Raw genomic sequence first — 15,710 nt, forward strand, 5'->3', positions numbered from 1 at the left:
ATAATCTGATTGAAAGCAAATCCTCCAGCAAAGTGGATAATGCACACACACACAGACTGACTGAAACTAAAGTATGCTGTGTTTGTGTGACCTGGGTCCAATTTCCTCGAAGAAGGTTTTAGTTGAGTTTGCTGCTCTCTCATGTGAAGGTGGGAGAGGTCCATCCAGACTTTGTATTCTTTAAATTCAGTGGCCCACTGTGGAAGAGAGCTATGTTTTCAGTTGTTGGTCATAATGGACCTGGATTCAGATTACATTTGAGACAAAAAAGTCAACAAATGGAAAAAAGAAAGTAAGCCTCCCTCGGTCTTAGCGAAGCGCTCAGGAAGACTGCAACAGATGGTTCGGTCGGACAACTGGAGAAAGACGGGGGTGTCCCGTCAGACCGTCAGTTCCTCAAATCGCAAGAAAAAAACTTAATATAAAACAAAAACTTGTAAAAGCGCACCCTGCCTAGTAAGAAGCTCACAAAGAACTTGAAGAGTCCAGCCGTCTCTTCAGAGGACCAGCCATACATCTGGCTACCAAAGCAGGAGTTTTCCTGGGTCTACAGAGAGTTATCTTCAAAGGGAATAGAACACCAGTCGTATTATGTTGGTGGTTTACAAAAAAGAAAAGGGAAACAAAAAGCACTAATCTAACCCCAAAAAGCTGAAATCAGAATGGCAAAGAAAAATAAGCAAAGGAATTACTGCACCGAGGCCACATTATTTATACAAATAATGAATTTGTTTCCGTATATATGCCAATCACCCCCCCTCCCCCCGCCCCTACAAAAAAGGAAAAGGAGTTTATAAATGATCTTTCACTGGGAGCAAAGCACCACAGTTCAGCTTGTGTCTGCTACATGAAAATCCTTGAGGCATGTGGAAAACTAACACCCAGCCCATGTTGACATAAAGTGATTAGTTTATTATAGGAGCCAGTGGCCTGAGGAGGATGAAGAGGAGGGTTTGCTTCCAGTTTGCAGCAGTAGCGGCCGGTGAGTCCTGAACCGGCTAATGACGACACCGCCGAAGAATCCGCCGTGGCCCGAGAACGAGAGAACTGTGAACACTGGGAATTAGGCAAGAGCGGGCGCAGGGGCGCACCTGCCAGCCTGGCCTCACCCCGCGGGCCGAGGCACGGGTGAAAGTATCTAAACCCCCCCTACCTAACCACCCAATCTCATTTTTCTCACCGTGCGGGCTGTGTTTTGGAAAGAGTGGATTAAAAGAAAATTAATCAACCTCTAATTAGATTGACGGCGCATTAAATATGAGGAAACTCGACCAACTGAGCTAACATGCTACCGAGGCCAGAGGTTCACACCAAACATGCTTTTCTCTTCACTCATGTTTAGGAAGGCTGAGAAATATCCATCATTTACCGAGCTGCTGAATCAAAGGTAGTAGGGAGACCTGTGTTTATGTAAAAAACTAAATTACTTTCCTTAAAATCAGCTTACGCATGACTGTTGATTGGAGCATTACTTAGTAGCCATAGGCCCAGTCGAGAAGGCCTGGGCATTGTCTTTGACTTGAGAGAAGTAGAATTTGTTTGACTGACCTCTGAACAATCTAAAGGAAAACTGAAGTCACTTCTTTAGCTTTATGGAACGTCAAAGAGTCTAAATATGAACAAGGTACAAAAATGTAAACATCCATTTCCAAGCAAAGTGTTTCCACCTGTGGTGACGAAGCAGTTGGTTCTGGTATCAGGCTTCTGCTGCTCCGAAAGTCAACGGAAACGCTTCAGACCTGGGCGATGGTGAACTTCAGAGGACGGATGGAAGGGAGAGTAAATGCCACTTCGTCTCTGAACGCAACCAATCTGCAGACCTACAGGTTTCATTCTCCACCGCTCTGAAACAAAAACGCTTGGTTTTATTCACCGAGGTTTCCCTCCCCTTGACTGAAAGACCCTAACCCCCAATCCAAATGAACTGCAATCTGAACTTTTTTTATGATTCATTTTTATTGCACTTAGATCTCCGTTTGGCAAAGTCGCCTCATTCTTTTCTACATCAGTTCATGTTGCAGAGCTGGAGCAACATCTTTCCAATCCTCCTCACTCTTACTTTATAAGTCAGCATGACAAAACACTCGCCTGATAGCAGCGAGCAGGATAAAGTGAGAGATGTGAAGGAACCCGACACCTTATGAAACCATGCCTGACGTCTCACAGCCCGGCGGAGAGGCGAGGCCGCGCTAATGCGAGACAGATCCGCTCTCTCCACCGAGTGTCTGTTTGTGGGCTCACACAAAGATCCTGCATCAGAACGTTGACTGACAAACGCGTTGCGTTATTGGCCAGTGTTGCTTTTAGCAGTTGAAGCAACACTTAGCAAATTCCAACGGTTTTCTGACTCGCAGCCACGATGCTTTCATCTTCGGTTGTGGCAGCAGTCACACATCAAGACAAAACTCGACATAATATCTCAAACCTTTCCAGGTGTTTTCATGCCTTTCTAACCCACACATTTTGGCTGGATCTTTACATTCTGTTTTTTTTCACTGACTAGCATGTTATCACCGCTAATGAAAGCACGACGAGGCCACGGTTTGCTACTTCTGCTTCTTTTGGAAAGTACATTTCCCGATTCTTTCAGGACAACCATGTTTAGCACATCAAACTGTTCCTGAACCAACGTATTTGTGGCGCTGCTTCAAACTCAGCTTTAGCCATACCTTTTTTCACTTCAGCTGAGAAAGTTCCTGACAGACTGGCCCACCTTTAACTGCTCAGTTGGAATGTGAATGAAGAACTCCAGCCTATAAATATCTGTATACAGACAGTGCTAATATGGCTATTTTTATTCTCAGATGGCCACTATAATTTACAGCAGGAATGTGTACACATAAACTATAATGTAAAATCTAACTATATCTCACCTGTGTCATCTTTAGCCTCAGTCTACGCAATAAATTAGTACTGTTAATATGCAGAGGGCTGTGTGAATAATGTGACAGCCATAGCAACTAAAACCTTTGGAAAGGTAGAAACATAAAACAATGCTAACGTCGCTAAAGCTGCTACAAGCAGCGTCATCTGACCTCGCATCATGTCTGATACCAGACCCAGAACCAGGGGAGGACCACCAGACGGATCAGGGAGTTTTATGTTGGTTGTTACACATGTTTGCACTTGAAATGAATTTTCTGTAATCCCCTGATGAAATATTAGGAAGAATGTCTGTTAGCAAGGAAACCACACACTTCTGTTGGCCGCAGGAAACTCAGAAAGGCTTAATATTATCCTACTTTATCCATCCCATAACTGCACAAACTGTGGCAGTACAATGAGTCACAGTGTAATTAGCTGGAGTGACCAAAGTAAATTACAGTACAAATGCTAACTACGTCATTTGTATGAATCAGTGACCAAGTAATGTGGATTATAAACTCCAAATCAGATTCTTAGACAAGTAGGCCTGCTGACACTGAAATATTATTATTTAAGGATGTTTGTCACTCAGTCCCTGCTGCCTTGTGTTTTTTCATATTATGTAATATTGATATTTTTGAACTTTACATCATGTTGTAATGCTATTCCGTTACTTGGAGTGTTGCCTTGATTCTTTCATGTAAGTTTGGGAAATCCTTTAATCTCCCGTGGCAACCGGTCAGCTGTGCAAAACATCTGGGTGGACCTAGTCCCGCCTTCAAGGACAAAGCTCCTCCTCTTCATTTTTCAAGTTTTAGAGCTTCCGTCTCACAGAGCAGCCCTTCCCGCATCTCCCTCACTCAGCTCCTTCAGACTAGCCAGCAGCAATTAGCAAACACCTGGTGGAGCTGTACATCTGCTGAGCTACTTCTCAGTGAATCACTGGTAAAAATGTTAAAGGGTTAACAGATGAGCCATGTTGTAATGACTTCCTGAAGGCAGAGTTTTAGAAAGAGCAGGAGTTTCTTAAAGAGACAGAGGCCCAATTTCAAGGTGTTAAATTACAAAGTCAAATTTCTTTTAAGCCATATTTCATGTAAATAGTAACTGAGGGTAACTTGATTGTGCTGTAAAATGGCTTTGTATGGATAGAAAGCCCCTTTAACCTGTGTACAAATCTATTTAGTGACTTTATGTGAAGCAGCCCACGCACCACAACACGACTGTCTGTTTGATGTATCATTTTCACTCAGGACACCCAGGTGGAACCTTTTGCGAAAAGTATTTTACTCCTTCCAAGTGATCAAGTCAGAGGGTTCTTCTGGACTTAAATGTCCAAAGTATGGTGGGCTCATCAAACAGCACTTAAATGAGAAATGATTTTCCAATGAGAGATCAGAGTCCAAATGCAGCGACTAGTACTTCATGCCAGCATCGGTTTTTGGTGCCAGATTTCTCAGTAATTTGAATCTGCTATGCCTGAGCCAGAAGTGAAAACGGAAAACCTGATGAAACCAGGGTTCACTGCAGTTCAGGCCTTTGTAATCAGTGATAAAACAGGTTAAGAGGAGAGAAGGGCAGTGGTGCCTCAAGCCACGGCTACGACATCCTGAACAGAGGACCAAACCTGACAGCCACTGAGCTGCTGCCAAGAGAACTGACCCATGTTAAATCAGTTCAGTGTTCCCCAGAGAGACTCTGCACAGTTCTGTTGTAAACTTGGTGATTGGAAGGACAGACTTGGAGAAAGAGAAAGGACAGAGGACATGAAGAGTGGAGCAGTTTAACAGCCCTCTAATATCAGTTGGTCACTTTTAGTTTGACCACATAATCTTCAGTCTGAGGAAGGATTTGCCATTTCTGGTGGATCTTTCTGAAGGTCAGAAGGAACAGTGCCGGTTCAGGAACACCTGGGACTTTTAACAAGGCCCAACAGGCTCATGATGGACGGGCTTAGAGAAACATTCTCCACCCTCATCACGCTCCAACGGTGTCTGCTCAGATCACACAGGATCAGATGGTCACTGGGGAAGTAAAGTCACTCCGCCATGTGGTATAAAGATGAAATATGATAAATTGAAGTGAGATATTTCTCCTTCTCATTCAAATCTTGACTTCAGATTGTTCTGTCACCAGCTCTTAATTGGGATATAGTTTCTACCTGACCAAAGTCAGCACACCCCATCTGTTCCTGCTTAACCTTGATGTGTGAAACACAAAGGTCTGATCAGTATTTAAAGAGAAAATAGCTCCAGGTGGTGGATGGATAGATGGAACAGGAAACTGTTTTTCTTCCTCACTTTTCCAAAACAAGCCTGTCCATCCAACCGAGGAGCAACATGGGTGGAGGTGTTCAGCTCTCAGCTGGACGTTGTTAAAGTTCCTCTGACAACAACACGGTCAGGACGTGAAGGACCGACAGGTAAATGACCTGCAAGACCTTCGGTCTACACTGCAACCGAAAGAGAAGCAACTTTACCTTTAAGATCTATTCAAAGTCTACCTTTACCTTTAAAATCTATTCCATAATTTAACCATCATCAGGTGACATGGAGGAAGGCTGACAGTGATTATGACTGGAACAGCTGATTTAGTTTCAACTGAAAGGACAAAATGCTGCAGAGCCAACAATCAGTTTCAGGAGCTGCTTCCATTAAAAATGTCTACAAAACTCCATCAATGTTCCATTAATTTACAGGGGAAACATCACAATTTTGTAATTGTGATGTTTCCATTACATGTGATTCCCTTTAAATCACATGTAAGTCATTAATTCAAAATCATGCGCCGACATTCTCCAACCACTTCCTGTCGTCTTCTTCGTGGTTTGCATCAATGGCGGCATTCGGACGTTGATCATGTGACTTGTGTGATGTAAAAAAATGTTTCGGTTGCAGTTTGACTGGAACACAAAAAGCTACGAACTTGTTTAATGAAGGCACGCCAATTTTTGAAAAAAAAAAAAAAAAAAGGTTTTGACAGTGAGACAAGGTGGGTTGTTTTATGAAATTAACGAATGGATGAAGAAGACAACAGAAAGTAGTTGGAGGAATATGATGCAGCATGTTTTTTTAATGACTTATTTATGTGCTAATTTATTTACACTTCCCGTTTAATGTTAAAACCGCAATTGCAAAATTGTGTTACTTCGACATTAGCAAAGTTTCATTTCTTATGGAAAAGGAGCTACTGAGTCCAGCATGGATGTTAAAAAAGAATCAGACCAGAGAAGATTTTAATAGCTGACATGAGGAGCAGACAGGAGCAACTAATATGGGGAATGTGATGCAGCTGGGGAAAAGGAGGATCAGGGAAGATGAGAGAAGATCACAGAGACACAGAGGGACCTGAGTCAAAACACCAAAGGATCTACCAACCAAAAGGACCAACACCAAAAAAGCAATCTAAACCTAACACACGTAAAAATGATGTTTCTAGAAAAAAACAAAGTGAAAACCAGAACACAAACACCCACAGGTTCTTGCTCTTTTATATTTACTGAATTTTTAATAAAGCAGAACAAAAAGTCCAACTAAATATGTAACGACACAAATGTTTTATTCACACCAGATAAGAAATGGTGACATATTTTTACAGATTAACTCAGAAGAAGAAAGACTAAATCCAACATTAAATGGCATGTGGAGTTTACAAGCTGTCAACTTGTCAATGTACTGAACCTCCTGAAGCAGAGGGTCATGCTCTGGGTTTATGTTTAGATCAATGCAGGACATGTCAAAGATGAAATAAGAACATATTTTAGAGTCCATTAAACTGAAAACTTAATGTTTCAATATGGCACACTCAGCATGCAATTCCTCTAACATTTGGTGTGAACTTGGCAGGTGAAGAATTATTTGCTGTAGTTCATTGTTTCCTGTTCCACCTCCTCAGATGGCTGGTGCACATAGAGGAACAACATGCTGCCATCAGTGCAATCTGCAACTGTTCACATTATAAATGCACACCTGGGTGTTATACAGCTTTATCCACAAACATCCAAAACATCAGACGGGATGTCGGGTATACGATATCTTCTGCTGTGAGAATTATTCAAAACGTATTTACTTTTTTTGATAAACACACATATATATATATATGTGTGTGTGTGTGTGGCAGTATGCCCTGTAGCCTTTGAACGCACCACACAAGTGCCTGAATCTAATTGGTTGTGGCGCTGGCTGCCTGTATCGCGTTTCCTTCCGGTTCAGACCTCGGCGTTTGTTGGTGCTGCACGCTAGGTAAGGCAGGCTTCATCAATCTCCATCAAGCTTACTACTTGTGATTCATTTCCATTTTCTGTATAACAGCCGCAAATTAATGTGCGCTCAAACAATGAGCTTAACGACGCTCTGATCGCCCATCCGTCGTCCTTGTGGTAAGAATCTTCCCACACTTGACGTTTGTTAGCTTAGCTTTAGCTCGGCTTCTGTTGTATATCCAGGCTGCCTGTACAAGCTCCCCGTTTCCTCCTTCCTGTCAGAGGCACTACTTAAAGAGCTCAGTGGTAAGTGAAGTGCTAGTTTTTTCATGCTTTTAGATTCCATTTCTAACATTGATTTTTGATGGCCGCTGCTGTTTGTCCTTGGCCGGCTGGCTGTTTGCCTGCTGTTCTGGTTGTCCCCGACTGGCGGTCCACCTGTTACCTGTCGGCTGCCTACCTGCCGTCCTGTTTGCTGGCTTCATGCCCGCCGTCCTGGTCAGCGTAAAGCTGGCTCCTATCACTCGTCCAGTGTGGCTGATTGGTGATCAGCTCGGACTAATTAATCCTTCTAGTGCCGCTCTGAGTGGCGTCTGCTACAGCGGATCGGTTCCTCCCAGGACGGAGCCTCAAATTGGACTATTGCTGCTTGATTGATCGTGGACTGAACTGTATAATTGTATTGTCTGTAATTTGAATGTCTCTTTCCTTTGTTTTATCAGGAACGGCCAGCTCGTGGTGTTGGTGGTGGTACTCCTTCTGGTTTGGTGCATGATTTTTTTTTTTTTTTTTTTTTGCCCCGTTTCGTTTGCTCTGTTTTTCTTTTAGGACACTACCCCGAATTTCACTCACATCTCTGAGTTGTGCTAGAACTGACTTTTAATGTGTGAGTGATTTTAAACTAGTATTTTTGATTGAAGCAAAACAATTGTGGAATAAATAAAATTGTGAGATTGTCTCAAGCCTCATTGTAGTGGGTCTGTGTGCCTTAAAGGTAACTTTTTAAATGGAGTCATTACAACCAATTTCATCTTGATTAAAATGGTGCTTTTAAATTTAAGTTGCCAATTCTTACCACACTGCTCCCGCCACATATAGTGTTTTTGAAGACTTTAGACGCAGTAATATTTAAAATGTTATTCCCTAATCAAAAATGACCCTGTAGTGGATGTATGCTGGAGAAATGCCTTAATCTTCCATGGCAACCATTCGGTGGTGGAACCGAGCGTCACCTTTGAGATGTAGCTCCTCCTCAGAGCTGCATTTTCCAAACCTCCACCTGCTAAAAAAAAGTTAAAGGACTAACGGGGGAGCCATGTTGTGATGACTCTCTGAAGGCAGAGTTTCTTAGACAGACCTAATTTTAAGGTGTTAAATTACAAACTCATTTTTTTTTCAGCCATATTTCAAATATGAAAAGAAATGACACCTAATGACCGTTTTATAACTGGTAACAGTTACTTGATTGTGCTATAAAATGATACTATGTGACTGGAAAACACACGATGCTGCCCCTTTAATAGAGGAATAAAATGAGAACTGGTGAAAACGCGATCATGTTAAAATGATGTTGAAGCCACAGAAAAATTTCTACTCTGACAGTATTAAAGTTCAACAATCATGGTGACTGCTGCGTTATGACGTCAAGAGAAAACCTAACCTCCATTCAATCATCTTCAGAAATCGAGACGTGAAAAATGCAGTAGAGAAAAAAACCTGTTGGACGACGGACATATTCCCATGTGGATTTATGGGACCCCGGCAGTTTTTATGGAAAACTTGGTTTGCTTTTCTTGAACCCTCACTGGTTGAGCTCTGGCTGTTATTCTACAAGGGCAGCTGTGAAGACGGATGGGATGTAAATTCAATTTGTATTTCATTTGCCCTGCATGATCACGGCTTGCAGCAACCACAACGTGTAAAGTCAGACAGACGGAACCAGACAGAGTTACGGCCAAAATCCCCCAACCATGTATTGGGTGACACCATTAAAGGATATAATGCAACAGTGGTAAAAAATAAAATAAAATTAACTACAATCAGACTACATTTCAATCAGATAGGCATTAATGTTCAGCTGCATGATGTTATGACATGAAACTATTGCAGAAACGGTAAAAAAAAAAAAAAAAGGTATTTTAAAAAAATAATCCTCCTGATCCCAGCACCAATCTTTCCCCCTTTTTTAAGCTTCAGTGGAAAAACACATTGTTGAATAATGTCTCTCTCCTGCCTCGCTGCATCGCTGCCAACATGTCACCGCATGGATTCCTATTAGTGCAAACTGCTGGCAGGATGGGGCTGTGTTTCCTGGAGTGTGCCACATGCCTTCTCATTAATCAAGGTCAGCTTTAAAAGGGACCGGGGAGCTGCCGCAGTAACACCGTGGTACCTGGAACCGCTGTTCCTGGAACGGATGTCAGCAGGAGGAAGATACTGGCTGCAGCTGAAACGCAGGTGGAATAAAGGAGGATAAACACTGTCATCCAGTGAAGAAGAAAAAACAAAGCAGCTTGACCAAGTGCAGGACATTAGCAGAGACAAAGGAAAAGAGAGAATCTCTGTACCACAGGAGTTTTTCCTAAAGCTCTGGACTGTTTCCACAAATTTTTGTTTTTGATTTTTTTTTTTTTAGCTGAGCATCATGTTATTCCTTCATCATAGTCATGCCTGGAGTGTAGATTTGATTTTTTCATGTATTTTTGAGAAATCATTGAATCTCCCGTGGCAACCAATCAGCTTTGCAAAAAGCCTGGGTGGACCTAGCCCCGCCTCCTCAGACACACAGTTTCCAAGCTTCTGAGCCTTCCAGAGCAGCCCTCCGCTGCAGCTCCTACACTCAGCTCCTTCAGACTAACCAGCAGCAATTAGCAAACACCTGGTGGAACTCTGCTGAGCTCATTATACGCTGGTAAAGAGCAGTTGTTAAAGGGTTAATAGAGGAGCCATGTTGTGATGACTTCCTGGAGGCGGAGTTTCAGAAAGAGCAGGAGGCAGAGGTCCAATTTCAAGGCATTTAATTTCTTTGAAGTAATGTTTGATATAAACAGCAGTTTTATAACAGAAGGTAACATAGTTACTTGATTGTGTTATAAAAATGGCACTATATGCTAGAAAATGCAGACTCTTTATTATTTGACTACTTGACGCTAGACAGTTGGCTTCTACAAAACAATCCACTATGGAGCTAATTTGGTCTACTTAAATTATACACGTCGTTTTTTAACTACTAGAACTCAAACTCCAAACAAATGTTTACGGTAAGTGTTTGTATTTAGCTAGTGCTTTAGGGTGAACGACTGTTCCCTGATATTCAGGTTGAAAAAGGAGAGTGATGCGGTGCTGCATTGAGGTACAAATCCAAGAAGCTCCCATTTATTCTGGGTGGTGGATGTGGGACGATGATGCACTCGCTCCAATTGGGACCTGACTGAGCGGCTGCAGGGCTGTGATACATTTGTGACTTTCACTAACAGCCCAATCTTTTTGGCTAAAACCAACGTTTTAGTACGTGGCTGAGGGCTAACCCCTCACGGAAATGCGAGTCACACCAGCTTCATAAGATGCAGTCGCATGGGTAAAATGGCAACTGGTGACACCACAGAATGTGAAAACAACAATCATGTCATTTGGCGCTGCCATCAAGGTTATTTTTGAATAATGCTGAGTCTGGAAACACCCAACGTTTTTAACAAGAGCTAAAAGAGAACGGCAATAAAAAAAAAAAAAAAAAAAGAAAGTTCTCCCAGAACAAAAGTGTTGCTTGTTTCTTCTGATATATTTCAAACGTAAGACGGCGAACATCTCGTGTTTCCTGCCAGCCTCGGTGGGATATGAGCTGATGAATCTTAAATGGAAATTAAAGGAAAGAAAATCCACCTTTGAACTATAATTATCTGAGAGGTCAAATGGATTAAGTTGTTTTTAAAATGCCTAATTTAGTTGATCAGGAATTGACTTAGTCATTTTGAACAGTGAAATGTTGAGATGCTTCCAGTCAACATGGGCTTTCATTTGCATATGAAAGTAGATGCATCTTAGTAGCTGTTCTAAGTCCTCTAGATCTGTGCTATAGACTGCTCTGAGGCAGCAGCTGAAAACCAAATTGTTTGGTTTTTGTTTGGTAATTCTTTTAGACTTTAGGCCTCTGAGAGTCTTTAGTGTTGCCACTGGGGTGTGGAGTTACATCATCTTTAGAATGGATCTCTTCATTTCTTGCAGGTTTCTAGCCAGGCTGGCTTAGGAGCTCAGAAGAACTGGAAACAACTGAGACAGAGGCAGTGGAGCCCAACTCAGCCATGTGCTTTTCACCCAGTCCTGTACTGTGAGGACGATGCCACGATATAAAACCTGGACGTTTTTTCTTTTCAACTCTTACTGTACAGTACAAAATCAATCAGGCAATTAAGACACCATCTACAGATATACTTTTTTTTAGAGCAAATCAGTCAAAAACCAAGTAAGTACAGGGTCTTTATCGCCTGTACAGATACTGATAAGGATAAATATAAAAACTATACCAATAACGATACAGATACCGATACTTTTTTAAATCAAAGTCTGATATATTTATCAGAGTGCTGACCTTTAGATGTTTCTGTGGTTTCTCCTTTGAATTATTTCTGTTCAAACCTCTGACAGAATTTGAACAATTTCTTTAGGAGTCTACAAAATGCTACAGTAATATATTAGCATGATAAACAGACTTTAAAATGCTATTAGCTTTTAAATCATTAAACAGTTTAGCACCAAAATACATTAAAGATCTGCTGCTGTTGTGTCAACCATCCAGACCTCTCAGGTCTTCTGGGTCTGCTCTGCATCCCCAGAACCAGAACCAGACGTGGAGAAGCAGCATTCAGCGTCTACGCACCAAAAATCTGGAGCAAACTAAAACAGCTGAGACTCCGAACTCCTTAAAATCTAGATTAAAAACCTGCCCATTTGCTTTTAACCCACAATCCCTGGAACATAATTGATGTGTATTGATTTCAGTGATGGGACTCGATTAAAGTGCCATCAAGTGTTTGTGACTGGATTCCCAATTGGTAACTGTATGATGTTTTCATGATGTTTTTCATGTTTTTATGATGGAAAGCACTTTGACAGGAACCTTGTTGCTGAAATGCCCTTTAAAAATAAGCTTGACTGAACTTCATCAAATAGAAAAATAGATCTTTGTCTGCACTTTTTCTTAAAGTGCAAAAAATGATCATTTGTGGTGAATCTAGTGCTGAGAAACTGTAATACAACAATATAATTCAAGAGGGTATTTAGAAATAAAAGTATTGATCTTACCATGCTAGTATCTTTCAGATACGGATACCAACTTGGTATCGATATTATCGATATTTTTGGATCGATCCACCGATCTCTGCTTCACAAAATATGCCTGAAATGTGGTGACATTTCTGCTTTCACAACAGATAACAGTGAAACCAGGGGGAACAAAACAGGAGAAAACGCAGGATTACAGGTATTTGCTTGCAAATGTAGGGGTGAATAAAAGACAAAGGCTGACTTTAATAAACAGGAGTCCGCGGAACATCCTTCACAGCCGATTACTTCAGTATGCTACAGGAATAAGATTTCTTCATCGAACGGGAAATGATTTTTCGAGCGTCTGTATTCTTGGACTTGGTTTGGCGACGCTTCATCAGCTGTTGATGTAGTTGAGTTTCTGGCGGACCTGCTGGCCAAGGTGAACGTCTGGAGTGCGTCACGCCAGGAGAGTCGCTGTGCCTGTACGTCCACTGGGATAAACGTGGAGTCTCATGACTTCTTTCGAACCTTTCAGAGGCACTCAGTGGAGAGAGAGAGAGATGGGAGGAAAAAATGAAAAGAGAACGAGGAGCAGTGTGGAATATCACTTAAGGTTTTTCAATGGAAAATCTGTCTCAGTGGATCTGGAAGTTTGTCCACCTGAACGCAGTCAGGAAGGAGAAGACAAAGAAAACTTGGTTTTATTGTCTTTACAGGAAGTGACAGTGGGAGCTGCCTCACCAAACCTCGACACTTCATGTTGCTGCTCTGCTATCAATTGACAGACCATTGAGTTTTCAGGCATAGATGTTTGGATTTCAGCTCTGAGAGTTCAGTTTCAGGAATAGCAGCGGCATGCGGCGCATATTAATACACTATGTCAGACGACCGATCCTCAAGCAGAGGGACACACTTTTTGGAAGTGTTTGAGGTCATTTCAGCTCCCAGGGATACCAAATACTAAACAGAGAGCTAGCTGACGATCGAAATCATTGTGCTGGATCCGCGACACCACAAGTGCGCTGAAATCTTTATTTGAATAAACATTCTGGTCTCGATCTGGATTCACCCGCTGTAGGAGGGAGATCTCTGTGTGGTCCTGGTTCAAATAAATACATCTAAATAGCTGCCATCGTTTTGAAAGGCAGCAAAAATACACAGCAGACAGCAAACACCGCTGGGACCCAAACCGCTAATGTGCGGTGTGTGCTTGGTGCGCCTCGCTTCTGTGTGCACTCTGCTGCCGCGGTGGTTCAACATGATTAGTTTGTTTAGCTCTGAATTACCGCCCTGCCCTCTACGTGATAAACAAACATCTTTTATGGTGAGATCAGCGCTGAGTGGTGGCCAAACAGAGATCCGAGGGCATTCCAGAAAAACTCACTAGAGTTTCTGGAAACTACCATTCCCGGCAGCTTAGGAAGGCAGCTTAGTCTAGACTGGGTTCACACTGCAGCCTGAAGTGCCGTAGCCGTTCACACTTCCAAATATATGCGACCTGTGTGTCCAGTGTGAACGGGCAAACGACCTGAACGTGTCGCGCATGTCCAATAGAGGGCGCAATAACGTCAACGTTCTCAGTGTTTTGCCAAGCTCCATAAAAAGAAGTGTTCAGTGTTTGCGGAAGTAAACATGGATGCTAACCGTGGAGCATAGCTTACGCATTTGAAGTTGTTTTCCGACCGGAGCAGCATATTAACAACTTAATCCTCATTATAGTCGGTCATGGATGTTGTTTTTCTTTCCGCTTGCGCGTATCAGGACGCAGAATAGTGAGATTTGTTGAGTATCGGTGACATTCAGGTCGGATGAGCGCGACCTGGACGTTAGGTCACATTTGAATCGGATACGTATCGGATAGCCAAGTGACCTGGGACACATTCAAAAAGAATCCTGTGCTGTTCAGACTGTCATGACAAGATTAGATAGATGTCGCATTATGTCAAAAAAATTGGAAATGGGTCACTTCAAGCTGCAGTGTGATCGCAGCTTAATCACCATGGTAACAGATACTACAAAAACAATAGGGGTGCGTTCACACTGCAGCCTGAAGTGACCCATTTCCGATTGGCTGCGTGGCTGTGTGAATGGCCTGGGAAAAAAAAATCAGATTTGACAAAAGATCGAAATTGGATCACTTCAGGCTGCAGTGTGAACAACTACTCAACTACTGAGTAGCCGTTTTTTTTCCAAGAATAATTTTTTTTTATTCAACACCTCTAGTTGATTGTAGAAGTTTTCTTTGTCGAAACGGATTTGCTTTTTAGTAGATTGTCTCTTGATAATTTACAACAAGAGACAATCTTGTGAAGATTGTCACAACAATCTTCACAAGATTGTTCACCATACCATGGTGAATGGTATGGTGCATGCATAATGTGCATTCCCTGGATGTAAACCGAAATGCTTTTTTTTGTGATTCTTATTTGTGAAATGTGCTGTATAAATAGGCTTTGTTTACTTATTAAGCACCGGGAGCTTTTACAGGGCTCTGCTATGTTGGTTATATAAATTTATTCATTGGGCAACATAGTTCTGCTTTTTGCAGGAATAAATCACATAAGGCGTTTGGCTGTAACCACAGACGGGAATTAGACTGAATTTACGTTTTCGGATACTGTTCCAAATGTGATTGGATGCATGTGTGACATGAATCTGAAGCTTCAGAATTTGCAGAAATCATTTTTGCTAAATAAAACACGGCTGCTCAGACGTACCACAACTGTAGCCAACGCAAGGGAAAAAATATTTATTAAGCATTTGTTTTGGGTGTTATTTGTTTTTTATTTACAGTTTTTAACAGAATTCAACTGCTTCTAGGTTGTGGTCAACCTGAGGAGGGTAGCACTGAGTTTTAGCAGTACTAAACAAATTACACAGAAATATAAACATTTGAATAAAAAACTTAAAGAAAAGATACAACCCTAAATAACATATCCAAATAGGTGATTTGAGGTTTAGTTACACTTTAAATGTATCTGCCTTCAACTCTGCCTACATCTCGAGTCCCACTACAAAACACCAAGTGATCCTTACCTAGATGAACCAAACAGTTCACATATGGAACATAAAGCTAATGGAATACCGATTGACATGAATGAAAAATGTTCCATATAAACTATTTATCAAATTCTCAAATGTTTAAATTGGGACAACGCTGCCCAAACATTATATTGTCTGTTTATAGATAGGAATTACATTTTTAGATTACGGTCAAATCTTTCCAAATAATCTCACAACCTCAAATAAAAATTCCAAACTGTAACCGCGTAAAATAAGAAGACGGTTAACAATCCAAATCCAATTTGAACATAAGTTAATTTCAAATACACCCTGGACACAGGGTTAGCAGAAATAACACGGTCCAAATTTTTGAGACCAT

This window comes from Poecilia reticulata, linkage group LG20 (genome assembly GCF_000633615.1).
Source record: "Poecilia reticulata strain Guanapo linkage group LG20, Guppy_female_1.0+MT, whole genome shotgun sequence".
NCBI classification, from domain to species: domain Eukaryota; kingdom Metazoa; phylum Chordata; class Actinopteri; order Cyprinodontiformes; family Poeciliidae; genus Poecilia; species Poecilia reticulata.